Raw genomic sequence first — 24465 nt, 5'->3', positions numbered from 1 at the left:
TGCCAGGGGAGCAGCGATTCCTGTATGTTGTAGAAAGTTTTTCAAAAGTCACCTTGGAAAGAGGTTTTGTTCCTTAACCTTCTGTTAAATAGGAAGTTCCGTGAATGAAAACAACTCCCTTCCCTAAACATTCTAATAATGACCCAACGCTGCCAAGCCTGCCAGCTCTGCCTCATGGTCATGTTGACTGCGTGAGACTATGTGAGTGCCTGCTACACAGCACACTTTCAGTAAACATACTACTGCCTCGATAATCCCACAAAAATGTCCTAGTCAAATCACCTGGCACCCAGGAAATTTCCTTCTTTTTTTTCCCAGGTGAAATATACAGTTGAAAACACCTGATGGCTCTTCCCCTCTCCCATGTGTTTGCAGGAGGGTGATTTTGGTTCCTCTATCTTTGATGTGTACAAATGTGATGTTTTCCCCCCACAGACAAGTAAACCACATTCTGTTCACATTCCCAGTGTTTTTTCAATGTACCTCCTTCAATAGAAGATCGATAAGGAAAAAAATCATTGACAGTCTCAATTAGATTCACTATTTCATCCAAAGGCATAGCTTAGAACTCTAGTTTTTTTTCAACACTCTTGCCCTGTGAGTGCACAGAACTTTAATTCTGATACAAACATCCCTGAATGTTTAGCTTTGACAAAGATTCCAAGGTGATTTGATAAGAAGCGGGGCTGTGTTTAGGCTCCGGGAGTTTTTGATATTGTTTCAAGTCCCATCCAAAACCCACAGACCTCTAGAAAGTAGGTGCCTGCCTTCCTGCAGCAGCCCTGGAGCCTGCTGGGGGCTTTGAGCAGCTGCTGCCAAGCCAGGCCCCACCCGACACTCTGATGGGCACAGCCATGGTGGCAGGAGCTTGGACGCTGCCAGGTGACTCTAATGTGTGGCCAGGGTGGGAAGCACTGCTCCACAGAGGTGCCAAAACCAGGTTCCTCCCTGTATTCTCACACTTCACAGCCTCAGTATAAAAAGTAAGACGTGGGCACTCTGGAATATTACAAAAATATAGAAAAGCATGTTGTAGTAAATAAAAGGCTCACAGAATTTTGTCATTTAGGAACAATGATTATTAATATATTATTATGTGTTTTTGCTCATTAACAGTATATCCTGAGATATTTCCTATACCATTTAATATTTTAAAAGATGTTTACACTGGCCACAGTAGCTCATACCTATAATCCCAACACTTTAGAGGGCAAGGCAGGAGGATCACTTGAGGCTTAAAAGTTAGCCAGGTGTAGTGGCACATGCCTGTAGTCCCAGCTACTCAGGAAGCTGAGGCTGGAATATCACTTGAGCCCAGGAGTTCAAGGCTGCAGTGAACTATAATTGCACCATTGCACTCCAGCCTAGGTGACACAGTGAGACCTTGTTTCTAAAATAAATAATAAATTAATTAAAACATTTAAAAATACATGATGTTTAATTATTAGAATACTCAATTTTATATCTATGTATACAATAATTTTTAAGTTTCTTAATTTGGGACTTTTAGCACCTTTTTAAAAATACCATTTTTTAAAAAATCTGTATTTCTAACTTTTTATAACAAGGAACCATTGGCTTTGAGATGATTGGGGAATCCATTCTCTCTTATAGTATCCATGTCCAATAGACTTTAAGTATTAATCAATGTGTTTATGTTTTGTTATTTTTCTGGCATTACAAAAAATTCTAAATATATTGTTACCGCCTGTATAAATATCAGCTTTTGAGAGAAGGACATTGTGTAGAAATAATGAAACACTGCAACTTTTATTTGTATTATTCTTTTTTTTTTTTTTTTTTTTGAGATGGAATCTCGCTCTGTCGCCCAGGCTGGAGTGCAGTGGTGTGATCTCTGCTCACTGCAAGCTCCGCCTCCCGGGTTCACGCCATTCTCCTGCCTCAGCCTCCTGAGTAGCTGGGACTACAGGTGCCCGCCACCGCGCCGGGCTAATTTTTTGTATTTTTAGTAGAGACGGGGTTTTACCGTGGTCTCGATCTCCTGACCTCGTGATCCGCCTGCCTCAGCCTCCCAAAGCGCTGGGATTACAGGCGTTGTATTATTCTTTAAGTTCACATGAGAATTTAGTATGGCTTCAAAAAATACCACAAGTTAAAAATATCAACAAGACTCTGTTCAGATAAAAGTATCAGAAAAGTGAGCCAGGCACTCACGTAGTTTATAGTTTATAAAAGTGAGACAGGCATGATCTGTTAACCTCACTATAGTCCTGTGAATAAGGTTTATTTACATTTCATTTTACCTGCCAGGATTATTGTAAAAACACCAAGCACATTGCCTACACAAACTAAATATTCAGTCAATGGCTGCTATTTTTATGAGTTCGTTTTAACATATATTTATTGTCCTCTACTGGATTTAAGAAGTTATATTTATTATCACCTAAGATTTTAGCTATTCCTTCTCTTAAAAATAGATTCTATAATCAATGGCAGTATGGGAGAGTGACTCACAGTTCTCTGAATCTCAAGGGGTTCCTGGAAGCCTTCCTGAAGGTATAGTGAAACATCGGCCTCACATTCCCATCCACGAGCTCCCTGCAAATATCCCGGTCTGCTCTCAGGACCCAGTGACTTACCTACGCAGAGGCTGTAGATAGCACCTGGAGCTTCCTGTGTGCCCTCCTCAAACTCAGCCAATGCCATCATACAGTAGCAGGCAGGTGTCTTTGCTGGGTAGTTGGACTGGATGTCCCTGGGATTGCAGAACTGGAATGGGGAGTGACATCAGGAAACTTTATAATCATCAGGACAACATGGTTTGCCATAACTTTAAGTTTTAAGCGACTGCAGATTATGGGGAGGGAGATGCATGCCCACAGCCATGCTTCCCATGCAACTGGAGAGGGGTCTGAAGTTTGAAACAAGTGTTCCTAGGCACGGGTCACAGTGTTTGTTATCAACATACTTGATTTAGAATGGGGCACAACATGTGAATTCATGGTTACTGTTACAACCTTACTCATTTTAATACCTGAAAACATGTTTTCCGCATGCTGGGAATCAAAAGATTCTCCTAGGAAAAGAAAGGCTTGGCAGCATCGATTCAAAAAGGGCATGCATTTTCCTCATTTAAATAACTCTAATGTGCAAGTAGATCCCCTGACCTCAAGCTCAGAAGAGTCTGGGCCTTCACGCCTTCTCTGCTTCTGCTCTAGGGCCAGCTATTGAGATTCCTGTGCCCACACAATGCGCACATCCCACCCCTGGCCGCTGTCCACAAGAAATCCGGTTGCACCAAGCACCCCACTTTTTGCACCTCTCATTTATGTACTCCTAAGAGCCTCACCACAACTGCCTTCTAAAAACATGAGTTCCTGACTGAGAATTCGATGCTGCCCAGGCAACTTTGCTCAGAGGGAGCAGCCTTCTAGAAATGTTTCAAGTAAACTTTCAAGTATAACTAAATTCAAAAAAAACACAGACACACACACACACACACACAAGTGAAAGGTGTGCAATTTGGCCAATATCACAAACCAATTAGCCCTTTGTAAGTGGCACCCAGATCAGGACAGCTGACCATACCAGCACCCTAGAAGCGCCCCGTGCTGCCTCCTGGGACAGGGCTACCACCGTCCTAAGGCCAGCATGATGGGCCGGCTTTGCCTGCTGTTGAATTTTGCTTACATAGAATCCTCCAATAGGTACTCCTTTGGGTCAGGTTCTTTCACTCAACATTATGTGTTGATATTTTTCCATGCTGAGCTGCAAAATTGTATTTCTTACATTCCATAGCTGGACAGTTCCATCATAGGAGAATACCACACTGTGTTCGTCCATTCTACCGCCAATGGACATATGGGTTCTTTCTCTTTTCTTGCAGTTACAAGTTTATGAATATTGTCCCACATGTCCCTGGTGAACTTCTGTATGCACTTCTGTTGGGTACCTCAGAGTGGCATTGCTGGGTCAGAGGGTACTGGTCGCTTTAGTAGCTTTGAAAGATATTGCCAAAACATTTTCCAACGCAGTTATAGCAAATTATACTCCACCAGCAGTAGAAAACATTTCCTAATTGCTCACAATAAACCCCCAAAGATTGCCACATACATCTTCCATATCAATTACTTAACTACTCAGCAAATTTGAAGGGAAATATATTTATTCTTTTTATTCAAATAGTTTATAAAGTGGAATAGAGATGTGGGTAAAAGTTGTCTTGCCACCTTTTTAGATCAGTAAAAGTTTGTTGAATGAAGGCGAGAAAAGATGAGAAATAATGGTACCCAATGAAAGACATAGCAGTCTAGAAGGAGGGGCATTTCCCGGGGTTGGGGGGACCCACACTCTGTAACTCCCACATTCGATTAGCATGTTATAGGTAAGCTGCAAAAAAAGAGGCAGCTTGTCAAAGAGGAATGGCTCTTGGCCATGGTTGCTGCCCTAGGAGGATATTTGATACTAGCAGAGCCAGGGCAACCCTGGAGTTTCGAAACCACCTGGAATGATGGGAGAACTCCTCCAGGGAACATGGCCCTTTAATAGATCTCTGTTATGTAAAATAATCCCAAAGCAGCCACCAGGGCATACTGCTGTGATCAAGTCCTAGGCGGTATTCCCTTCTGCGCCACAGACCCCGTGCAGAGGGCCCTCAACGAAGGAGCAAGGAAGACCAAGTCTCCCGAGGGTTCGCATATGTATATGTGATTCTGCAGTCATGGTGAATGACACAGTCAGGGCTGCGGAAAAGCATTGGTAAAGTGTACATTTGAGGCTTCAGAAGTTTGAAAAGACTAGATTTCCCAGGCCAAAAAACTGAAAATTTGCAATTAGAACTTCAGTGCTGATGCCGGGAAGACTGGAGTTAGTTTGAGACATGCACCTGTGCAGAACTGGGCCCCCAGAAGAGGAGAAGGAAGGGAATCCGGACCAGAGTAGGGCCTGACACCACTCAGACTCAGCGTGTCTGTAAATTAGAATTGCGTTACAATTACACTTTGACATTTTAGTGGTTTTTGAAGTGCCTAGCACAAGTTAATTTTTCATTAATGAATCCTTTATTCATAAAATGCTTAGATGGAGATTACCCTTTTGAGCATTTTGCCAGTGCTTCTGAAACTAATGGGAACCTCCTGTTGGAGGACACAGTCTGTTGCAATAGGTGACCACCGCTCCGAATCTGTGTCACCTCTCCAGGGCCGCGGGCACAACCATCACCTGAAGCATGTTGGAGATGCAGATGGTCAGGCCCTCCTAGAATCTCAGAATCTGCATTTTAGCAGAATCCTGGGTAATTCCTATGTCCATTGGAGTTTGAGAAGCACTGGTAATCTCAAATACTTTAAAAGATTACTAGAGTAAGATAGGCTCAGTAGGTACCTGAAGACACCATCCGAAAAGACCAGAGTGGTAGGAGCAGGTGGACCAGCCTCTGAACGCATTTCCCTGCCACTCCCCGGCTGTGTGGAAGGTTGCCACCTTTGGAGTAGTCATTCAACAAACACGTGTCAACTGTCCACTATGTGTCAGGCCACCACAGGGCACTGGCTGTGGCTAGCTGGATAGACACCATTTCTGCCCTCCAGAAATGTCATGTCCACTGGCACATGACAACTCACTAAGTCATTCAGAGCCGTGGGTGACAGCTCCAGGGGCTGACAAAGGAGCTGTGATCTCGCAGGTCCACAGAGAAGTGTCTCAGGGCGAGCGGGATCCAGGGCTGCACAGGGAGGGGTGAAGCGACACATAAGAAGTCGGCCCATCAGCCTGAAATGCTCCCCCAAATCTTCCCATTCAGTGTTTTCTCAGTAGCAAACTTGTGGGAAAGTTGGTTGTTTTACTTTAAAAACTCATACTAGAAAGCTAGTTTAACTTTAAAAATAAATTTTAAAAACATTTTTATTAACAAATCCTACCTTTCCTCCAAAGTCAAAGAGAAAAGAATAGGAGTGAACAATGGACCAAGTAAGCCTAAAACTCTGCTGTTTCCCCTGCACATTTTACAGTTCAAGTGCCATTCAATTTATCTTGGCAAGAAGAGGAAGGCATCCTCAAGACCTTAATTTTCTAATACTTCTGATCTGAGAAGAATGTGAAAGCTATAAAATCAATTTTTGATCAATAACTACAGGCCTTTTGAGAGAGTGCCCTCCTAATGAATTGAGTACCTATTTCTCCATACACAGTGTCTATGACGATCTACAAACCCGTTTCCCATGAGGTGTAACAGAGAGAGATTACACCCTTGGAACTGGATGTCAGACTCTGCTGGTTTAAGACAATAAGCCATGACATAGTGCCTGAAACCAATACAATCTTCAGAGTGGTTCCAGAAACATATAGGGGACAATGTTGGCTCCGATGCTGTACATCCCCAACAACAATCAACTATTTGGAAACTAGAATTTCAGCATAATTGGAGTTGGTGTTACCCTAGCAAATGCTGTGGGAAGAGAGTCTCACTGTGTATCTTCTCCTATTTAAAGCCTGAATTTGTTCAGAATGTAATATCTCTGTTTAGCCACTCTACTGAAACTGATCTAGGAAACGTTCAAAAAAAGGTATCACAAGGATCCCTTTGTAGTTACATCTGTGGGATTTCCCTCGCTCTGGTGTGGCCTGGCCCCTCTCCATTCGACAATACGGTCCTATGCTTTTGTCTTCCTGGGTTGCGTGACCCCACCCTGCCCTGGTTCTCCTCTCTTCTTGACCCATCCTTATCAGTGTCTTGAAAGGTCTCTTCTATTGGAGGACACATTCTGTTGCAGCAGGTGACCACTGCCCCGAATCTGTTTCACCTCCCCAGGGCTAAGGGCACAACCATCCCTGGAGTGTGTTAGAGATGCAGTTAGCCAGGTCCTCCAGAATCTCAGAATCTGCATTTTAGCAAAGTCCTGGGTAACTCCTATGTCCATGAGAGTTTGAGAAGCACTGGTCTCATGAGTTCCTGACATACAAATAGTGCTGAGGTCAGTATGCTGACTGGGTAGCCAGATACAAGTGAAAACCTTCCTGTTTCTTGCAAACTTGGATGGACCCGAGGCCACCGACGTGGGCCAGGACAAGCTACTCTTTTTCAGTGTTTCTGTTGCATTGCTGTGTCTCTCTGTGATCAGGTGCTGCCCTCCCTGGCAGGAGGACTGCAGACAGGATGACCAAGAGCACTCTACACAGACTGCTCTCCAATGTTCAGGGACGCCACCCACCCTCGTGGTTCCTATTCATCTGCCTACACATGGAGGGCCCAAGAGGGCTGATGTGTGACTATCTCCACGTCCTGGTACCCTGTGTGAATAACTTCACTTACTAAAGGGATGTTGAGCAACTTTATTAATAATGAAGAAAGCACTTTGGTTTGACAAATAATCACTCCATTTTTTCATTTGAAAGTTAACTCTTGTTATTAGAGAAAGCAATGTATTACAACCACAAGGACGTTTACATGGAAATGAACCATCGGCAAAGCATCCCCCATTTTCCTTTTAAATCAGCCAATGGGTGGTGGTGGGAGAAATATTCACCAGCGTATTTAACATCTATCCCCCTTCCTAGACTGTCAGCTCCATCCGGGCAGAGACTGTTGGCATCTCCACAGCACACACGGGGCCTGGCACACATCTGGGGCTCAGTGAGCACTTGCTGAAAGGTGAACAGATTAGTTCTCCTGGGAACGTTGTTGACACATCTCATAACACTTGTTTGGAGTGGAGGGCATTCATCGGGCTGCATATTCCTATTTTTAATTGTATTCTCCACTGGTTACAGTGCCTACAGATATAAAGGCATTGTTAACATTGCTTATAGAAGACATTTGATGGAAATGAGTCCAAAGGCATTATGGTTAGAAACTGGCCAGGTGTCATTTTTGAGAGATTAGATAACTGTTTTCCGGTAGAGTGAATTGCCTGTTTGTTGCAAGTTGGGATTTTGCTGGGCTGGTTTAGAGGGCCAAGGGGAAAGAGATAAGTGGATCTTCTAGTGAGAGGTCATCTGTTTTGAAAGCCTGGAAGATTCCATGAACTAAATCCAAGTCTTACAACACAGGGAAGTGTGTCATACTGTGCAGGGATGAAGTCTCCAATTTAGCATGAAAACAAGAGCTCCTCACACTGTCCTCTTCAGAAAGCCCATACAATCCAAACTTCTGAATGCTTAGCTGCTTACAACCATACATAGATTGAGGGATAAAACTCTGATATGGAAGAGAAGGTAAACCTTTTTTGGCAGACATTCCCAGGAAAAGGCGGCTCTCTTCTCTCATTGCTGCTGCTCTTTCAGAATCCATTTAAACAGAGGAGGAGTCAATGGGAGCCCCGTGCCTCTGGCAGATATCATATGGCGTTTCAGTGGCATTGTGTGTTGCCCTTCTTAGGTAACAGCTCAGCCATTAGAAGAATGTCCTACACACCTTCTCATTTTCTGTGATGAGAGGAATGTGAGGTACTGCACTTCGAGAGTTGTCATTTGTCCTAGTAACCAGCAGCGTGACTGTGCTGTCTTCTGCTCTGTCTCCCTCTCAGCCTTCTGCCCAGCCACCACCACTATAGTTTCATTCTCTCCATTGGAACTCCTGGTTCAGAGAATTACCATAAAAAACAGACCCCTAGACATACAACACTCTGCCACATAATGGTGGCTTTGTCTTCTATTTTGGATTACTGACCTTTCCTGGGTAACTTCCACTAAATCGAAGTAAATATTAGAAGAACTTCCTCTTACCAGAATTGAAAAGCATTTAAGTGATGCAGTCAAGTTTATACCATAATTAATTCAGTCATTTAACAAATATATATGGCCTCTGTGCGACAGTGATCTTGACTGGGAATGAAGCTGTCCCATGTGGGGCCTGTTCTTCAAAGGCAGTTCCCTGCTGCCCGGTTCAGTCCAGTGGATCCAGGCGTCTCTCTTTAGTCCGCATTAGGGGCTCTTTATTGATTCTTCACTATCCAAAAAGGACTTGGAGGGGAGACCTGAGCCCACTTCTGGAAGGAAATGATAACAATTTATTTAGATAATCTTCGTGCAATAGGGCAATTCACTGAAGAGACCTGCTCTCTAGGAGCCTCTGCAACCCCACCATAACCGGGAAGGCTCTACCTCTCCAGTCTTCAGGGCCACATTTCTCTCTGGCCTGCTGTCTTCCCAGCACTCTCAGCCTTGCTCATGGAGCACTCTAGTCCTCCGTCGACCTTGGCCTTTGGTAACGTGATTTTTTACCTGCCAGCTCCCGTCTGGTCTCACTCCCTCTTTTTGTCCAGCCTGCATGACACAGCCTCACATCGTTAGTGTTCCCTCACTCCCCTCTTACTGCCCAACCTGCAAAGTCCATGCCTGGGACAGTGCAGCATGTGTCCTCACTGGGCTGCTGGCGGCAGTGGGGGGAACAGCACAGCCATGCTGTGTGCTGCTGAAGAAATGCACAGCCTCCTGTCCTCGCTCTCAAGAGGCAGCCGTGGCTGCGCGTTCCTGCCCTTCTGAGCTCCGCTCACTTTTAGCAGCAGCCATTCCAACCTGCATGGGATCCTCACTCTCTCACAGATGTGCTGACTCCTCCTGCTGCCTCCCCTCTCTGTGCCTTCTCACTCTGTGTTCCGTTTGCCCTTTCTCCCCTTTTCTCCTCTGCCTACCTCCAAGCCATCCATCACAGGACAGCTCAAGCATCAGATCCTCTGGGACACTTTCCTTAGTTGTTCAGTCTGATGAGGTGTCCCTCATCCTCTCTTAGCTGAAAATTAGCAGCTGCCTGAACTTCTTTTCCAGCATGTCTCATGAGTATTGCCACAACAGCATCTGTCACAATGTGGGGTAATGGCTGACTTGCTTTTCTGCCATTCAACTGATTTCCCTCAGTGCTGGGGCCAGCGTGCAGTGTCTTGTATTCAGTATATAGCTGATTAATTGATGAATTGATTAATTAATGGTTTACACTAGCACAGTGCAACCTTCAATGCAAAGATCTCATCAAAATATTTCACATGGTGGAATATTTTAGAAGGATGACCAGGCTAGTTTGTAGTAAGAAAAAATCAGCAAGACTAGGTCAGGAATTCTTTTTTTGTCTACAGGCTTGCTATAGAAGATATTGAAAATCATCTACCTAATTACCTTTATTTTATCAGGTTGTGTCTTAAATGTCATGTCTGGGGGAAGAAAATGTGATATGTGATTACAGACCTTTCCTGGTGCAACATAGTAAGTTTCAGATTAACTCAAGGAATTGTGGTGATATTGCGGTCAAAGCCAGGTGATTAAAGAGTCATTCTTTGAAAGAAATATCTGTGCAATCAATTAAGAAATTAATTTGCAAATTTTATTTGCTTATAGTAATTGATTTATCCTTCCTTTTACAAACAAATATAAAGAAAACTTAACTAAAAGTACTTCATATCTCTTTCAGATTATATATCCCAGAAAGGATATATTTTTCTCCTTTCTGGTCTTCCTTTTTGGTGTAGCATCTGTAGGAAATGCATTTCTTCATAGCTAAGTGTACCTCCTGTGAAATGTCTTCAGAGTCTACTGGTGCACATAAGTAATTGCAGGCAGCAGCTTGAGGGTCTCCATTTCACATTTATCATATGCCTTATTGCACGAGGCTTTGCAAGAGGAGGTCTAGAGCTACAACATCTCATGGATATGAATGTCAACTCAAATCCCAGAGGCAGTTTATGAGGGGGAAAGCCTAGAAGAGAAGAAACCTAGAGGAATCAAGCAGGAGGGGAGAGTAATAAAAGACTAGAGCAGCAGGTTTTTCTTAACTCAAACTAGAATTAAAGCTCTGTGTGTGTGTGCATGTGAATGTGCCCATATGTGCATGCATGCATGTGTGTAAACGGATGTTTGTGTGTGTGCATGTGTGTGCAAGTAAGTGTGTATACATGTGTGGGCATGTATTGTGTACATGTATGTGTGTTTTACGCATCTGTTTGCAAGTATGTGTGTATGCACATAAAAGTGTGAATGTACATGTGTGCTTGGTGTGTGTGTGTGTATTAATGTATGTGTGTAGTTCTAGAGTCTAGTTAGAGAAAGTGCATAAGGAGATAGGGAAATTAACAAGAAGCTATAGCTTAAATTATAGGAAAAACTTTGCTCCCTGTCAGTCATGGTTTTAAAATGTTCAGACTTGATATGTTTCCCAGTGCTATTGTCAGAAAATGTCCCTATGACATTCCATACTACTTCAATCAAATCTAAAACCTTTGTTCCAACATGTTTTATTGATATCAGTATATTTCAAATTTCTACCAGGTTTTTGTAGAGGTATTTTGGCCATAAAATTGACTAAATTATTCAAAATAAAAAATGAATAAGCCTGGGCCAAGGCTTGGAGACTTGCTTAACTCAGTTCTTAAATTTTCAGATTTTCAAAATTACAGATTTAAGCTCTAAAATCATGGTGCTGTTTATGATATTCTTTGATTGCAACTTATGGTTGAAAAACTATAAAGGGCTTTATGCTAACAGTTGTGGATCTTAGGATTTTCATGAAATCTGCGTTATCATCATCTGCAAGTTTAGATGGGGCATAACTGATCCAAAGGATGGATCCCTCGGGGGCAATTCAGCTGGCTGATTTCAGCCAAGATGACAACAGTCAGGATCTGTTCCCTTCTGATCGTCCATTGGGTGTCTTGATTTCCTCTACAGCCCTAGCTGAAAGACCAGACACTATCTCAGGCTGGCTGCCCCACATGCCTCGCTCCAGACCAAATTCACAGTCTATAAACCTGAGCCTCCAATGCTCCTACTACCATACTCACTCGAACACTCCCAATTCTGACCTGGAGATGTCAACAGCTGCTTGATGACACTCTCTTCTATCTTTCTGTAGCTAAGCCATCCCCAAGTCTGTCAATTCACCCTCTTTAACCCCTTTCGGGGTGTCCATTGTGCCCCTTCACCCCTGCTACCTCCCTGGTGCACTGTTTCGCAAAGCTCAGCATACATGAGCGTCACCTGGGAGCCTTAATAAAGTGCAGATGTTGATTCAGCAAATCTGGGATGCGCTTGGGGTGCATTTCCAGCAGGCTCCCGGGGATGCCCCCGCTGCTGTGCTGCAGATGACACTCTGAGTGGTGGGACTCCAGGCTCTGCTGTCGCCTCCTAGGGGTTTCTCCACACTCCCTGGAGGCCTAATGGGCCCTTCTCCACATGGCAGTAAGATCTGTTTTTGTGTTTTTGTTTTAAGTTGGGAGAAGGAGATTATTTAATACTAAAAGGTGCAACATGGGATTGAGAAAACTAATTATTAGTCATAAGTTGAGTATGCACCATTGAAACCACATGCTTTAAAAAATTATAAGAAAAAAATCATAGTATTTGAAAGTTACAAGCTATTATGGCTAACTCCATTTATCTCAGTTAGAGAAGAAGAGTCACCTGTCACCAGGGCACTGCCAGAAGCCACGCTCATTTCCAACAGCACTGGGTGCTCCAGCTTTGGGGTGCCAGCTCCTCCCGTAAAGCAAACACATACCTAGGGATAATATTTCTTTGCAAGGGCTCTGCCCTACAGCTTGTACATCTCAAGAAGTTATGTAATTAAACTGTTTTGAGAAAATTGTAGATTCACACATACTAGCTGTAAGAAATGATGCGGAGAAATCCAGCGTACCAGCTTTCCCCACGGAGACGTCTTGCAGCGTCACAGCCAGGATGAGGCATTGACCCATGCGAAGTCCAGAGCACCTGCACGCTACAGGGCCCCTCGCATTGTGCTTTCACAGACACGCCCACTTCCGGATGCCATCTAGGACCCCCTCCAAAAAGCAGAGGCATTCTTAAAAACACACATCTGCACATGTTCCTCTTTGTCTGAAGTGGCTTCTCAGTGCCTTTCAAATGAAATCTAAAGTCCTTACCAGCCTTGCAACAGGAACCTCTCCCTCCTACTTCCCCTCACACTCTCAGCTTCATCTCTGCTAGGCTCTGTCCAGCCAGGCAGCCTTTCACAGTCCCTCTCCTCCTGCCCTGCCAGGAAGGTCCCCTTCCCCCAACTCTTCCCCACATATGGCAGGGCCCCGCTTGTCCTTAGAAGCCCAGCTGAAATGCTTCCTCAAGGAGCCCCTCCGGAACCTCTCAGACCAGGTCAGGTTTCTGCACTCTTAGATCATCCCCATGGCATAATCACAGTTGGGATGCTGTGATGATTCAGTGAATGTCTGTCTCCCCACTGGATGGTAAGCTTCCTGAGGGCAGGAACAGCATTGGTTCCAGTCAATGCTATGTCCCAGGACTGTTCATTTTTGCACATACTAATCCTAAAAGGACGATGACAACAGCAACCACTTAAATGACCTAGATGCTCTTCTGGGTGCTGTGCAAATATTAACAATTTAATCCTTGCAACAATCTATGAGGGAGGCATTCTTCTACTCCCACTTAGCAGACAAGGACAGTGAAGCTAGTAAAGAGAAGTCATTTGCCCAAGGGGACCCCACTAGTGTTGGCAGAGCTGGGTGCAAACGCAGGCGTGTGAAGCTGGGACCCATGCATTCAAAGACCATGCCAGGTGCCCCCACTGCACACCTCATCCCCACATACCAGTGAGGGGGAGAGAAATGCTCCTGCACTGCCTCTGATTAACTACTTTCATAGAAGTCACACATATACAAAGGGATTTAATTCTAGTGGGATTGAACCTCAATAGTTTCCTTATTAGGTTGATTTCCGTTAATAGTTTAAGTACTGGATATATATGAGTTAGAAAATCTAGATTATTAGCAAATGCAAACTATAAGGCATTTTAGAAATGTTATTTTGTTTGTCAAGGGATGAGTGAGATATTCATTACACAAAAGGTAGTGTGGATTTTGAGGTAGAAGATTTACTAAGAATCATACCAGAGTATGAAATAGCCACAAACATTCAGTGAAACCAAACACCCCCACTTAATCTCAAACTAACACTAAATAATAAGAAATAGACTTGGGGGCAGTGCAAGTGTATTTCTAATGGTGAAAACCATTCCCCAGTGAAAACTAATGTACCGTCTAGTTAATAAGAGCTCCTCTGACCCACGCACATCAATACTTACATCCCGATGGTGATGTGCATTTTGGGTTTTGTATTTCTTTTGCAAATTGAGCTAGCATTTTTGATGAGTGGCCGGGCTCTGCTACCCAACCTTTGGACAGTTTCCAAGCATAAAATCACAATTCCAGATAATTCTGTCACAAAGATCTGGGTCTCATTAGGAAGGAGAGGAAGCTGGGAGATGATCCAGTCCAACCTCCCCCAAACCAAACACCACGGCCTTCTCAGTTGTTTCACCAACCATCTAAATGTTTTAGTAATTCTAAAAATTAATGCGCTTTTTCCACGAAAGGAAGTGTTACCACATTTTCCAAGTGGGAGGCATCTATATCCTTACTCCTTCATCCTCTCCTTCCCACCCCCTCACCCCCCCACCACCCACACAACATCTGCAATTCTTAAACTAAAGCACAAATTGTTACAAAAGTTAATTGCACTTTCAAAGGAATGCTTGTATAGAAACTTTCTCGGCTTCAAGGAAAAATAATACGCTTTGAATGGCTGTTCAACAGCATAGAAATTATCTGAGTAGAAGTCACTCATATAGCCCTTAGGACCAATCCTTTCTGCCACAAACACCCCCCTTATAAAGACTTGACAGTGGGCCAGAATAAACAACTTCAGGATGAATTCAGTTGAGACACAAAGTACACACTTCCAGTTTTTCCCTTCTCTGGTTACTGGCCTCAATAACCAGGCAGTCAACTTAAAAAGAAAAACAAAACTTGCTTCAGATTACAGATTACAGACTTCTTATAATATGTCCATTTCACCAGGCCCCACTCTCAGCCCCAGGAAAGGCCACTGGAAACCACCTCACATGGTAGGGGCCTTGCAGGAGCCAGTAATGACCTTATCTCCATCAACATGTTCTGTCAGATTGAATGGGGCAGCCAGAGAAGCCAGAGTTGGCACAGGAACCAAAACGAAGTCTTCCCATCCTCCTGGAGTGAGTGGTTGAGCCTGGATTGGTGCTTAGACCTATACTGGGTGCAAGCAGCGTTCATTCATAGTGGTTTTCTAGACCCAGGGACTTGGCCCCAGCCCTGCTGCTCCACTACTCTTCTCGCTTCATTACCACGAGTCTCCTAGACCACCCAAAGATGCCTGCATTTGAAAGACACTTCTGCTGATCAAACCAGCTGACATGCCCCTTGCGGTTCATTTCTAATTGTCCCCAAGGAGGAGAAATTCAAATAGTTTATTACTGAGAGTTAAAGAAATCCACTGAAACATTCTTTGATCTAAAATTACTGTCATGGCGGAGCACCTTCACCTTAGTCATTGCCTTTAAATATGAAAGCTATTTAAGAAAGTTTGCCCTTAAATATGAAAGCTATTTAAAAAAGTTTAATGAAAGAAGAGAATCACAGAACGTTTTCAATAAGCAAAAGAAAACCTAAGAGAAAAGTTGAAAGTAGGAATTTTTTAAAGAATATACGACACGTGTTCTGTGACTCACCCATGTAAGTTATTTGTGTGTATTCTCTTGCATAGTAATTAATAATGAAGCAAAGCAAGGCAATGATATCTTTTCTTGTCTAGTATTCTAGAAGACTCCATGTTTTTGGAAAATATCACTCTCAAATATATTCAAATATATTCAATCGGAAAATGGGTTTTCTACAAGATTCTATATCTGTAGTCAATAGCAAATATAATTCTGTTAAGCTAGTAGGATGTGATAGGAAACTAAAACCTAGGGGAGACCAAAGCAAGGAAAAATACTTCCTCATCCAAACTTGAGAGCAATTTACCGTCAGGCCTACTATTAATAGATGGAATACAGATTCCATTTTCATTACTCAACTGCCATATTCATTATTACACTGTACAGAAAAGGGAATCACGTCTGTTGAAAACTTATATATGATGTTCATGCATGCATTCCAGTAATTCAACAATTTTTATTTATCTTTTTATTGCTTGCTAATTTTTCAAAATAATAAGCTAAAGAAAACAAAATGTTTGTGCTGTTCTCAGATGACATATTATCTCTTTAAAGGACAAAATATGCTGTGAAATAATAGAATGCTTTCAGCACTCAAGTGTGAGCGAGTGCTCATACATGAGAGAAAGCCGTAGGGACTACAGAAGCCAAGAAGCAGATCTAGCTGGGGAGGCCTTTGCAGAGGATGTAGTTGTGTGGGGAGGCCACACACGTGGAATTCCCAGGAGGGCTGTGGAGGCAGGGAATCTGCAGGAAAGCACTGGGGTGAGAAACGTGATGAGAAACAATTATTGTCTTAAAATATCTGCAGGGCTGTAAGGTAGAAAAGCAATATGTTGCATCTGTGTTAAGCCAAAGAAAATTATCAAGGGACTGGCTTCAGCTTAACGTAAGGAACAATTATGTGATAGGGTTGTCAATAACAAGAGTAGACTGCTTCTTCACACACTCCTAGTCACTCAGAATGGTCCAGGAGGAGTGGACAACCATTTGGTAGAGAACAGGAAGGCAGGGGCCCTGGGTGGGAGTGGTGAGGGTAGGGAGTGAGCATCCCAATCTAGAAGTAAATTGTGCCCAGCACGGAGCTACAACACTGCCCTGCACACAAACACACAAATAACAATCCCCAGCCCCTGCATTTCCCTCGGGTTTCAGGACCTCATCTCTTACTTCAATTCCTTTATTTAGCTGATGATGAAATAGGAAGAGCTTAGCACTAAGAAAATCCTTTTGGAGTTTGGCCTTGCGGGAAAATGAATCACTCCAACCAGGTTTGTCTTCTAGAAAGTATAGGATGAAGGGGCTCCTCATCACATACTTCCTGACCTCCTGCTAGGCCTTTCCCTTAAACAGGGGCTGGCAAAGCACAACCTATGGGTCACGCCTAGCCTGCCACCTGTTTTTGCAAATAAAGTTTTATTGGAGCATGACTATATGTATTTGCTTACAGTCTGTGGCTGTGTTCACACTATCCCAGCAGAGTTGAATAATTGGGACAGAGACCATATGATGGGTGAAGCTGAAAACATTTACTCTCTGGCTGTATTCAGAGGAGGTTTGCTGAGCCCTTCTCTGAGACATGGCAAGCGCTTCTTCAGGCTCACTCTTCACTAGATTCAGGCCTGGGGCAGTACAGAACCAGCTCAGGATAGCACTCCCGACTCACTCATTTTTTCAGGCAGGGGAGCCATCTAATGTCAAGTGCCTACGTGCAGGAACTGGTCTGTTAATTAGCAGCTCTCCTTATGGAAGGGATAATATATTCTAGAAACAGGAGTACGGCCCTATTGCAAGAATGTCCTGAGCCAAAATTAAGATTCTTCTATGGCAGAAACTTGGCTGGGGCTTCTCCTGAGTTAACTTGGTAGTTGTTAGTGATTTTTGAGTCAGTTTTTCCTCATCAACGACCCCAGGAATGAGTTTGGAACTACACGGTAGCCAGGGAAAGGGAAAGCTTCACGCCCGCCCCCGGGACAAGGTCTGTCTTCACACTGCTACATCCCCACACCCACCTTAAAATGAAACTTAAAAGGAGGATTTCAGTTAAGTAGGAAGTGAGAAGAGGGTTCATTTTAAAACAAGCATTAAATGAAAACCCACACACACACACACAGCACACAAATCCAACCACGCTTACAAAACCATCACAGAGGGTCAGGAGAGGCCCTTTTCTAAATGAAAAAGAGCAGGGGTGGAGACTGTTCTGAGAGCACGCTGGGTTCCCTGAAGGGAATTCTCAGCTGTATGTGCCCTGCACAGGATCCCTGCTAGACACAAGGCCAGCTGCCTTCCTTTCAAGCCACAGACGCATCCCTGTGTCCAGGCGGGCCGGTCAGCTGTGGTCAGCACCAGCTGCCCCGCTCCGTGGTGAGGTCACAAATGTGAGCAGGAGGGCAGGCCGTCAACCTCTGAGTGCTTGGAGAGAGGGACAGGATTCCTCCTGTGCGACCCCTCCAGTCTCACTCAGACTCAAGTCTGACTAAGGGGCCAGGTGCTTTGACCAGGGACTCTCCCCTCTCACTTCCCTCCCAGGAGTCACAGGTACATGAGTCCTTGTTTTACAAATGAAGAAAACAGACCTAACATGATTAAGATGTTGCCTTCATAGGGGTGGCACCAGGATTCCAAACTGTGGACTCCACTGAGCCCAGTGCCCACTGACATGCGCCAGTAACAGTGCAGCTGCCTGTGGTTCTGTCGACTAAACTGCCGGCGGGGGCTGGCTTTCCACCTTCTTCTTTTTTTTTTTTTTTTTCACTCTTCAAACACTTAATGACATGAACATGAACTACTGGCTGCATCGTTCTGCTGACAACATGACATGTTTCTATAACGTGAAAAAAAGCAAGCAGTGGACTGCTCATTGGTAAAATTGAGTCAGTAATCTTTTAGGAAGATTATTTTTCTCCTTTTACTGCTTCTTATCTGTTCCCCGCAGTAAAGAGGACAAGATGACGATGACTCAGGGAACACCTCCAGCCTGAAGCAGCACCACGCGAGCTTAGACCTTAGGGTTGGCTTGGAAACCACAGGCGGGGCGGCTTGGGCCCCTCGGACACTCCCTCTAGAAGCTGCTTCTCCCCAAGCTACCCCAGAGGCAATGAGCGCCCTCTGCCCCTCAGCAATTCAATTCACTGGCTGTCCTGCTCCTGTCAGTACTGAGAGTTGCATGTTTTACCCTCAGGGGAAAAGTCCAGAGGCCCTTGGGTGTCCAGCGAGCTCTGAGGTCCCTGCTGCTGATCCCTCGCGCTGTCAGCATTCAGAGGCATTCACACAGCACAGCCTCCCAGGCTAACAGCTGTCGTGGAACAGCGGAGCAGCTAGACATGGCCATTCTGTAGCCCACTGCTGCAGAGGTCAAAGAGACAAGCACAGGGAGCATCTTTGCTTTCAGAAAAAAAAAAAAACAAAACAAAAAAAAACACACTGGTGTACTGGCCTTCTCCTGGTGTCTTAGTGATTGTTCTTTTCTTTCGATTTTTGGTTGTCTTTTTTTTTTTTTTTTTTTGAAAGAGGGGCCTTTATGCTTTTTTCCTAATGTTCATGGGTAAACCAATGTAAATGTGTGTATGCTTACAGAGATGGCTTTAAATCGCAATTCTTCAGTAGAGATTGATTTTTTTTAAAACGGGTAAAAATTGAAGAAAAATTTTAAAAGAACATTTAAACCATCTTGGGCTACGGGTGGATACGCACCTCCCCACGGAAGCCAAACAGAATCTCTCTGCAGATAAACACTTGCAAAAAGAATTTCCAACCCCAATTTTTGAGTCAGAGATCTTTTATTTCCTTGCAAATTACATATCTGTTTCAGGATTTTTGACTATAAGAAGAATGAATGAAGATGTGTTTCTTACAGATAACTATGAACAAATCAGGAAGGATAATAACGTGTATCCCCCAATTCGAATCCAGAGAAGGGGAAGGCATAAAAAAAGAAATGGAAGAAACTTTATTTTTAGTGGTAAATGGTGGGACTATGTATTTTACGTATGGTGAAGTCACCAAGCCCAACACTTGGCACTTGTAGGCAATGTAGTCTTCTAATCTGAATGTGAAGTATTATGTTTTCATTTGCTTGGTCATGAGGAATATTGGTGTTTTTGTCCCAGTTCTCGAGCTGACTGACTTCTCTTTCTGACATGTGTTCCTTTAGCACACCTCTACACTGCATGGCTCTGAGATGTCCTGTGACTGTTTCATGTGTAAAGTTGCCTCCCCAAAGGACTCACGTATTCCTTCAGGGCAGTGAGTACTTCTGATTCATCCTTAGCAGCTGCCTTCGCACTACTTTACTAGATATGTTGTAGCTGAATTAATGAACAAAAGAACAAGCAACTTCTGGTGCCTGGTGTGGATCTCAGAGCAGGGTGGAGTGAGCCTGGCCAAGGGGTCATCGTGCAACCTCTGTGGCTGACTCCACCTGGCCACAGAGCTTCTCAGCCATGCTCAGTATTCACATGACTTCTAGAGCGACAGCTCAACCAGCAAATAAACAGCTCCATATGGGAAATATTACTCAGCCTTTGTCATCAAGGAGTGAGTCACGGGCCTGAGATGAATAGAAGATAGAGGAGAAAAGGTGTGTGGACTGGGTGGGACTGCGCCCAGAGAGGTGAACTCCCGGCAGCCCTGCCTCTCTTTACCTGCACATCACCTTGCTAGGATGCCTTCGGTTGTGAGGGCCTGTCTAGGAAGAGAAGAGTTGCACCCTGGCAGGCAGCACTGAGCTGTCTCATGCAAAGCTGAGGAAGAAAGAGTGAGCTGCCCAGTGAGCCTGCTGGGGTGGTGGAGGCTGGGCTGGGCTGTGCAGTCTGCAGCCCCCAGCAGCCCTTGGCACCTTTCTACTGCCTGGTGCTCACCAGCTCTCCAATAACAAAGAGGGACATGAAGTCAGAGGGGAAGGGAGGTAGCACAGGGCAGTCTTGACTTTGAACAAAGAACTGGCTTCCTGAAGTCAGCTGGCCGGGTTTTGAAGCCGACTTTCCAGCAGCAGTCTTTGATGCCAACCCCATTTAGGAATTCTGTATCTCCCCCTACCTTCTACCAGATGTCTCTGAGCTCACCTTCGGTGATAATCATGCAATCCCCATCGTCCCCAGGTCCACACTGCCCCATTCTGTCCCACCCCGGGTTCCTTGGTGCCGTCGGCTCCCCAGCGAGCTGGGAAGGGAGAGGCCAGCTCTGCTGGGGCTCCTGCCGCCCTGGCTCTGCACTGCCCTTCCCTGGCAGGTCTGAGGCGCCACTGGAGGAGCCACACGGCCCTGAAGCAGCAAGGCAGATGCCCTGGACACAGTGGAGGCACAGGGTGCAAGCGCCGGCCTGGCCCACAGACTTTTGGAGGGGAAGTGGTTATTATTCACTTCAAAAGTATGCCCGTGTGTAAAGAGAGAGCCCCTGAACATGAGTAAGCAAAAGTCCCAGCGCAGAGATTAGACAAGTAGAATGCTGGCCCGAGAGGAGGTACTTACTCACGCTCTGTCTAGGAAGGAAAGCCAGGCCCAGCACGCTCACTGCTGTCTGTCCTCTCACACAGAGGGTTTTGAATCCAAGCCAGCATCCTGTCCTTTCTCCAGTGTCCCCTGCTCAGGAGTCAGGACTCAGCAAGGCCCACCCCAGCCACACACAGATACAGTTCCAGGACTCAGGACTCAGCAAGGCCCACCCCAGCCACATGCACGTCCAGTTCTAGGATTCAGGACACAGTGAGGCCCACCCGAGCCACATCCAGGTCCAGTTCCAGGACTCAGGATTCAGTGAGGCCCACCTCAGCCACACACAGGTCGAGTTCCAGGACTCAGGACTCAGCGAGGCCCACTCCAGCCACATGCAGGTCCAGTTCCAGGACTCGGGACACAGTGAGGCCCACCCCAGCCATATCCAGGTTCAGTTCCAGGTAAATCATCTGCTTTCCTCCGTCCAAGAGCCTTGTTCCCTGTGTGCCCTTGTGTTTAAAATGGAAACGTTATGAGAAACTGCCTGCCAGGGCAAAGGGTGCTGCCAGGCACACAGTAGGGACTCAAAATGAATCTATTGTATTTAATACATAACAGATCAACGGGTATTGCTTTCTGAAATCTTTTTTAGCCCAATTTTGTTTCTTATCGTCCAATAACAGGTCAAATTATTTCTGATTTACTAGCCATTCAGTTGCCCATAAAAAATGGAAAGTGATTTAAGATTATTAGTTTAAAAACCAATGAAGGTAAAACAGGTATCATTGAAGACACGTAGGCAGAAATAGATTGCAATAGTTGCTGCCATGTGAAGCCTCAGTGTCATGCTTCATATTTAGAGAGATCTATGATTTCTGAGGCCCTTTCATGTCCATGATCTCAGTACTGCTCACAACTGCCCTCTGAAATTCACAGAGCTGGTCCCATGTTAATCAGAGTACACTGAGCACTGAGACCCAGCGTGTTGAGATAACTGGCTAGAGATCATCCCGTAATGGTACCATCACAATCTTCACACTGTAGAAGTTTGATGATGTCACTGGAAGCATATTCCACATTCCCTTGTGAACTGGCCTTCCTGTGATCAGAAGCATCAGTGAACTCCCAAGAGGGTGGGACAATTTACAGAGGTAGTCTCACTCTACTTAGTGTATTTTTTACAAATCACAAGCTTGGCTTGGGATTCTTTTCATGGCTAGAAGGAGAATCATGGGGTTGGAAGTCCACCAGTTTGGGTCTTCTGTTCCCTAACTCAAAATAAAGAGATGTTATTTTCAAGTCTTCTGCTTGTTAACTTAATTAGAGATATGTTAGTTTGCAGCTGTGTTGGGCATGCCACAGCTTGGCATGTTTAGTCCAGAAGGCATATTGTAATGTATATGGAAGATTGTCAGAAATTCAAAAGGACTTTTTGAGTATCACATGTGCATTTTCAAGTTCCAATATAGATTCAAATTCAGTTTGACAGGTATCTTTGGATGCCTATCAGCTAAGAACTATTTATTAGTTGTGAAATAAAATAGGGTAAAATAAGGAACAACTGAGGAAAAAACATAGAATTTGTTATGTGAATAAAAATTGTCTTCAAAATTATGACTTTTTCCATCCCACAAAAGTTTTGATTAAACCCACAATGAAAATTTAAATAAAACAGTGTATTTACTTTTGTTTAACCACTTATTTCATTATGACTCACAACTATAGGTTTTCTAGTTTCCATTATTACAAACTATTGTGTGGGTTAAACCAATTTCATAGACTAGTCTAGTTCTATAGTCACAATTTATAAAATGTTTTTATGTGGTAAATTGAGTGTCTTCATAGATGTACATGATTATTTCTCAATTTAATTTTTTAGCGTAAAGTAATACATAGTCACTATGGAAAATTTTAAAAACACAAAAACTATGAAGAGTAAATAAGAAAAACACCCAGAAATTTACCATTCAGAAAAGGTCATTGTTAACAACATGGTGTATCTTCCTCCTGTCATGCTTCTGTGCATTTGAGCACATTTGAGATGTGTATACATGTTCATTTTGAGATTTTAGTATAGCAAAAGAAATGACCAATCCTGATTCAATGAAACCTCTGGCAAACTCGCTATATTTTCCTTACATATTTTTAAGTTCATCCTATAAATGAACTATCCATCCATCTTATTTGAGATTTTCTTAAATCTTTCAGCAAGAAAGCGAGAAAAAAAATCCTCCTCTGGCCTTTAAAGCCTAATTAAATATATGACTAAGCTAGAAATATTTTATAATAACCAACCAGAAAGTGGCAAGGACTGTCACTCTTCCCATACAGCCCGCCTCTTCCTCTGTCTCCCTCGGGCACACGGAAACAAGAAAGGGTGAGAAACCCAGGATAAGTCATCCAAGACTTTGGTCACATGGCCATCCATTGCTTTCACAACAAAAATATAAATGCAACGTGTGTGTGCATTTCATACCAGTAGGTCCAATAAGCTATCTATATGTACACATATGTGTATACACACACACACATCCATACAGACACTCCCCAGCTTACTACAGTTTGACTTACGATTTTTTGACTTTACAATGGTGTGAAAGAAATGCACATTCAATGGAAACCATACTTCTAATGTTGAATTTTTTATCTTTTCTTGGGTTAGTTGATGTCTGATATGTTACTTTCTTGCGATGCTAGGCAATGGCTGGGAGCCAGAGCTCCCAGTCAGCCATGCAATCAAGAGGCTAAACAGCTGATACTATACAGTGGACTGTGTCACCAGCATTTCAGGGATATTGTGTTTTGTGTTTTTGAATCCTATCATGTTTACAAAATGCCATTTTCGACTGCTATTTTCAATTTAGGGTGGGTTTATCAGGACATAACCCTATGGAAAGTTGAGGACCATCTGTATGTCTGGTAGGGAAAGATGGATAATAAATTCATAGGCAAATAATAATTTCATGATTATTATTAAGTTATTCCTACTTAATAATAAGTAGTGATCACTGCCAGGGAGCAGAGAATGCAGGATAATGTGACAGAATGTAATGGTGGGTACTTAAGCTAAAGTAGTTGCAGAACAGGCTTTTCTAGAGGGTAGGCCTTTAAGCATACCTTGAAGATGCAAAGGAAGCAAAGATGTGAAGATCTGGGCTGGGGATGGAAGCAGAGACAACTTGGAGGCCAAGGGGAGAGACTGACAAGAACCCAGCTCATACCTCAGCAGCCTTTAATGCATAGCTGAGAAAACAACAAATTAAAACAATTATAGTTTTACTTAGACAATTCTAAGTGTCTAAGTGGATTTGGGCAAATCTGGAGAAACTTGTTCTAATACCGTGTCTTAATAAGTAATATAGATTTGCCCAGGCTTGTGGGCAGAGAGGTATACACCCCCATAATAGCAGAGGAAGGCCACAGGGCCTACCCTACAAAACCAGAGGCATTTAAAAACTTAAAGGAGGCAGATTGCTTTTATCTTCAGTTAAAATAAAGTGAGGATTTTCTTAAGAAAAATAATAATGAGACCACTGGCCCGCCCTAGATGTCCAACAAGAATGCACAGATAACCTCCTA

General features: G+C 43.9%; 1 protein-coding gene and 1 long non-coding RNA gene across 3 annotated transcripts in view; one reads left to right on the top strand and one right to left on the bottom strand.

Annotated features, from left to right (window-relative positions):
* The window catches only part of EGFR (epidermal growth factor receptor), a 196374-nt gene that overhangs the window by 96042 nt on the left and 75867 nt on the right, over positions 1 to 24465 (top strand). The window lies entirely within an intron of this gene.
* LOC129060300 (uncharacterized) lies at positions 583 to 13050 on the bottom strand. The gene is made up of 4 exons (XR_008526889.2): positions 12828 to 13050; positions 12581 to 12725; positions 2601 to 2730; positions 583 to 999 (listed from the first exon to the last, which is right to left on the bottom strand). It is a non-coding gene; the product is annotated as an uncharacterized LOC129060300 (long non-coding RNA).

This window comes from Pongo abelii, chromosome 6, assembly GCF_028885655.2.
Source record: "Pongo abelii isolate AG06213 chromosome 6, NHGRI_mPonAbe1-v2.0_pri, whole genome shotgun sequence".
Classification (NCBI taxonomy): Eukaryota; Metazoa; Chordata; class Mammalia; order Primates; family Hominidae; genus Pongo; species Pongo abelii.
The sequence above is the reverse complement of the archived record's forward strand: the minus strand, read 5'-3'. Positions and strand labels throughout refer to the sequence as shown.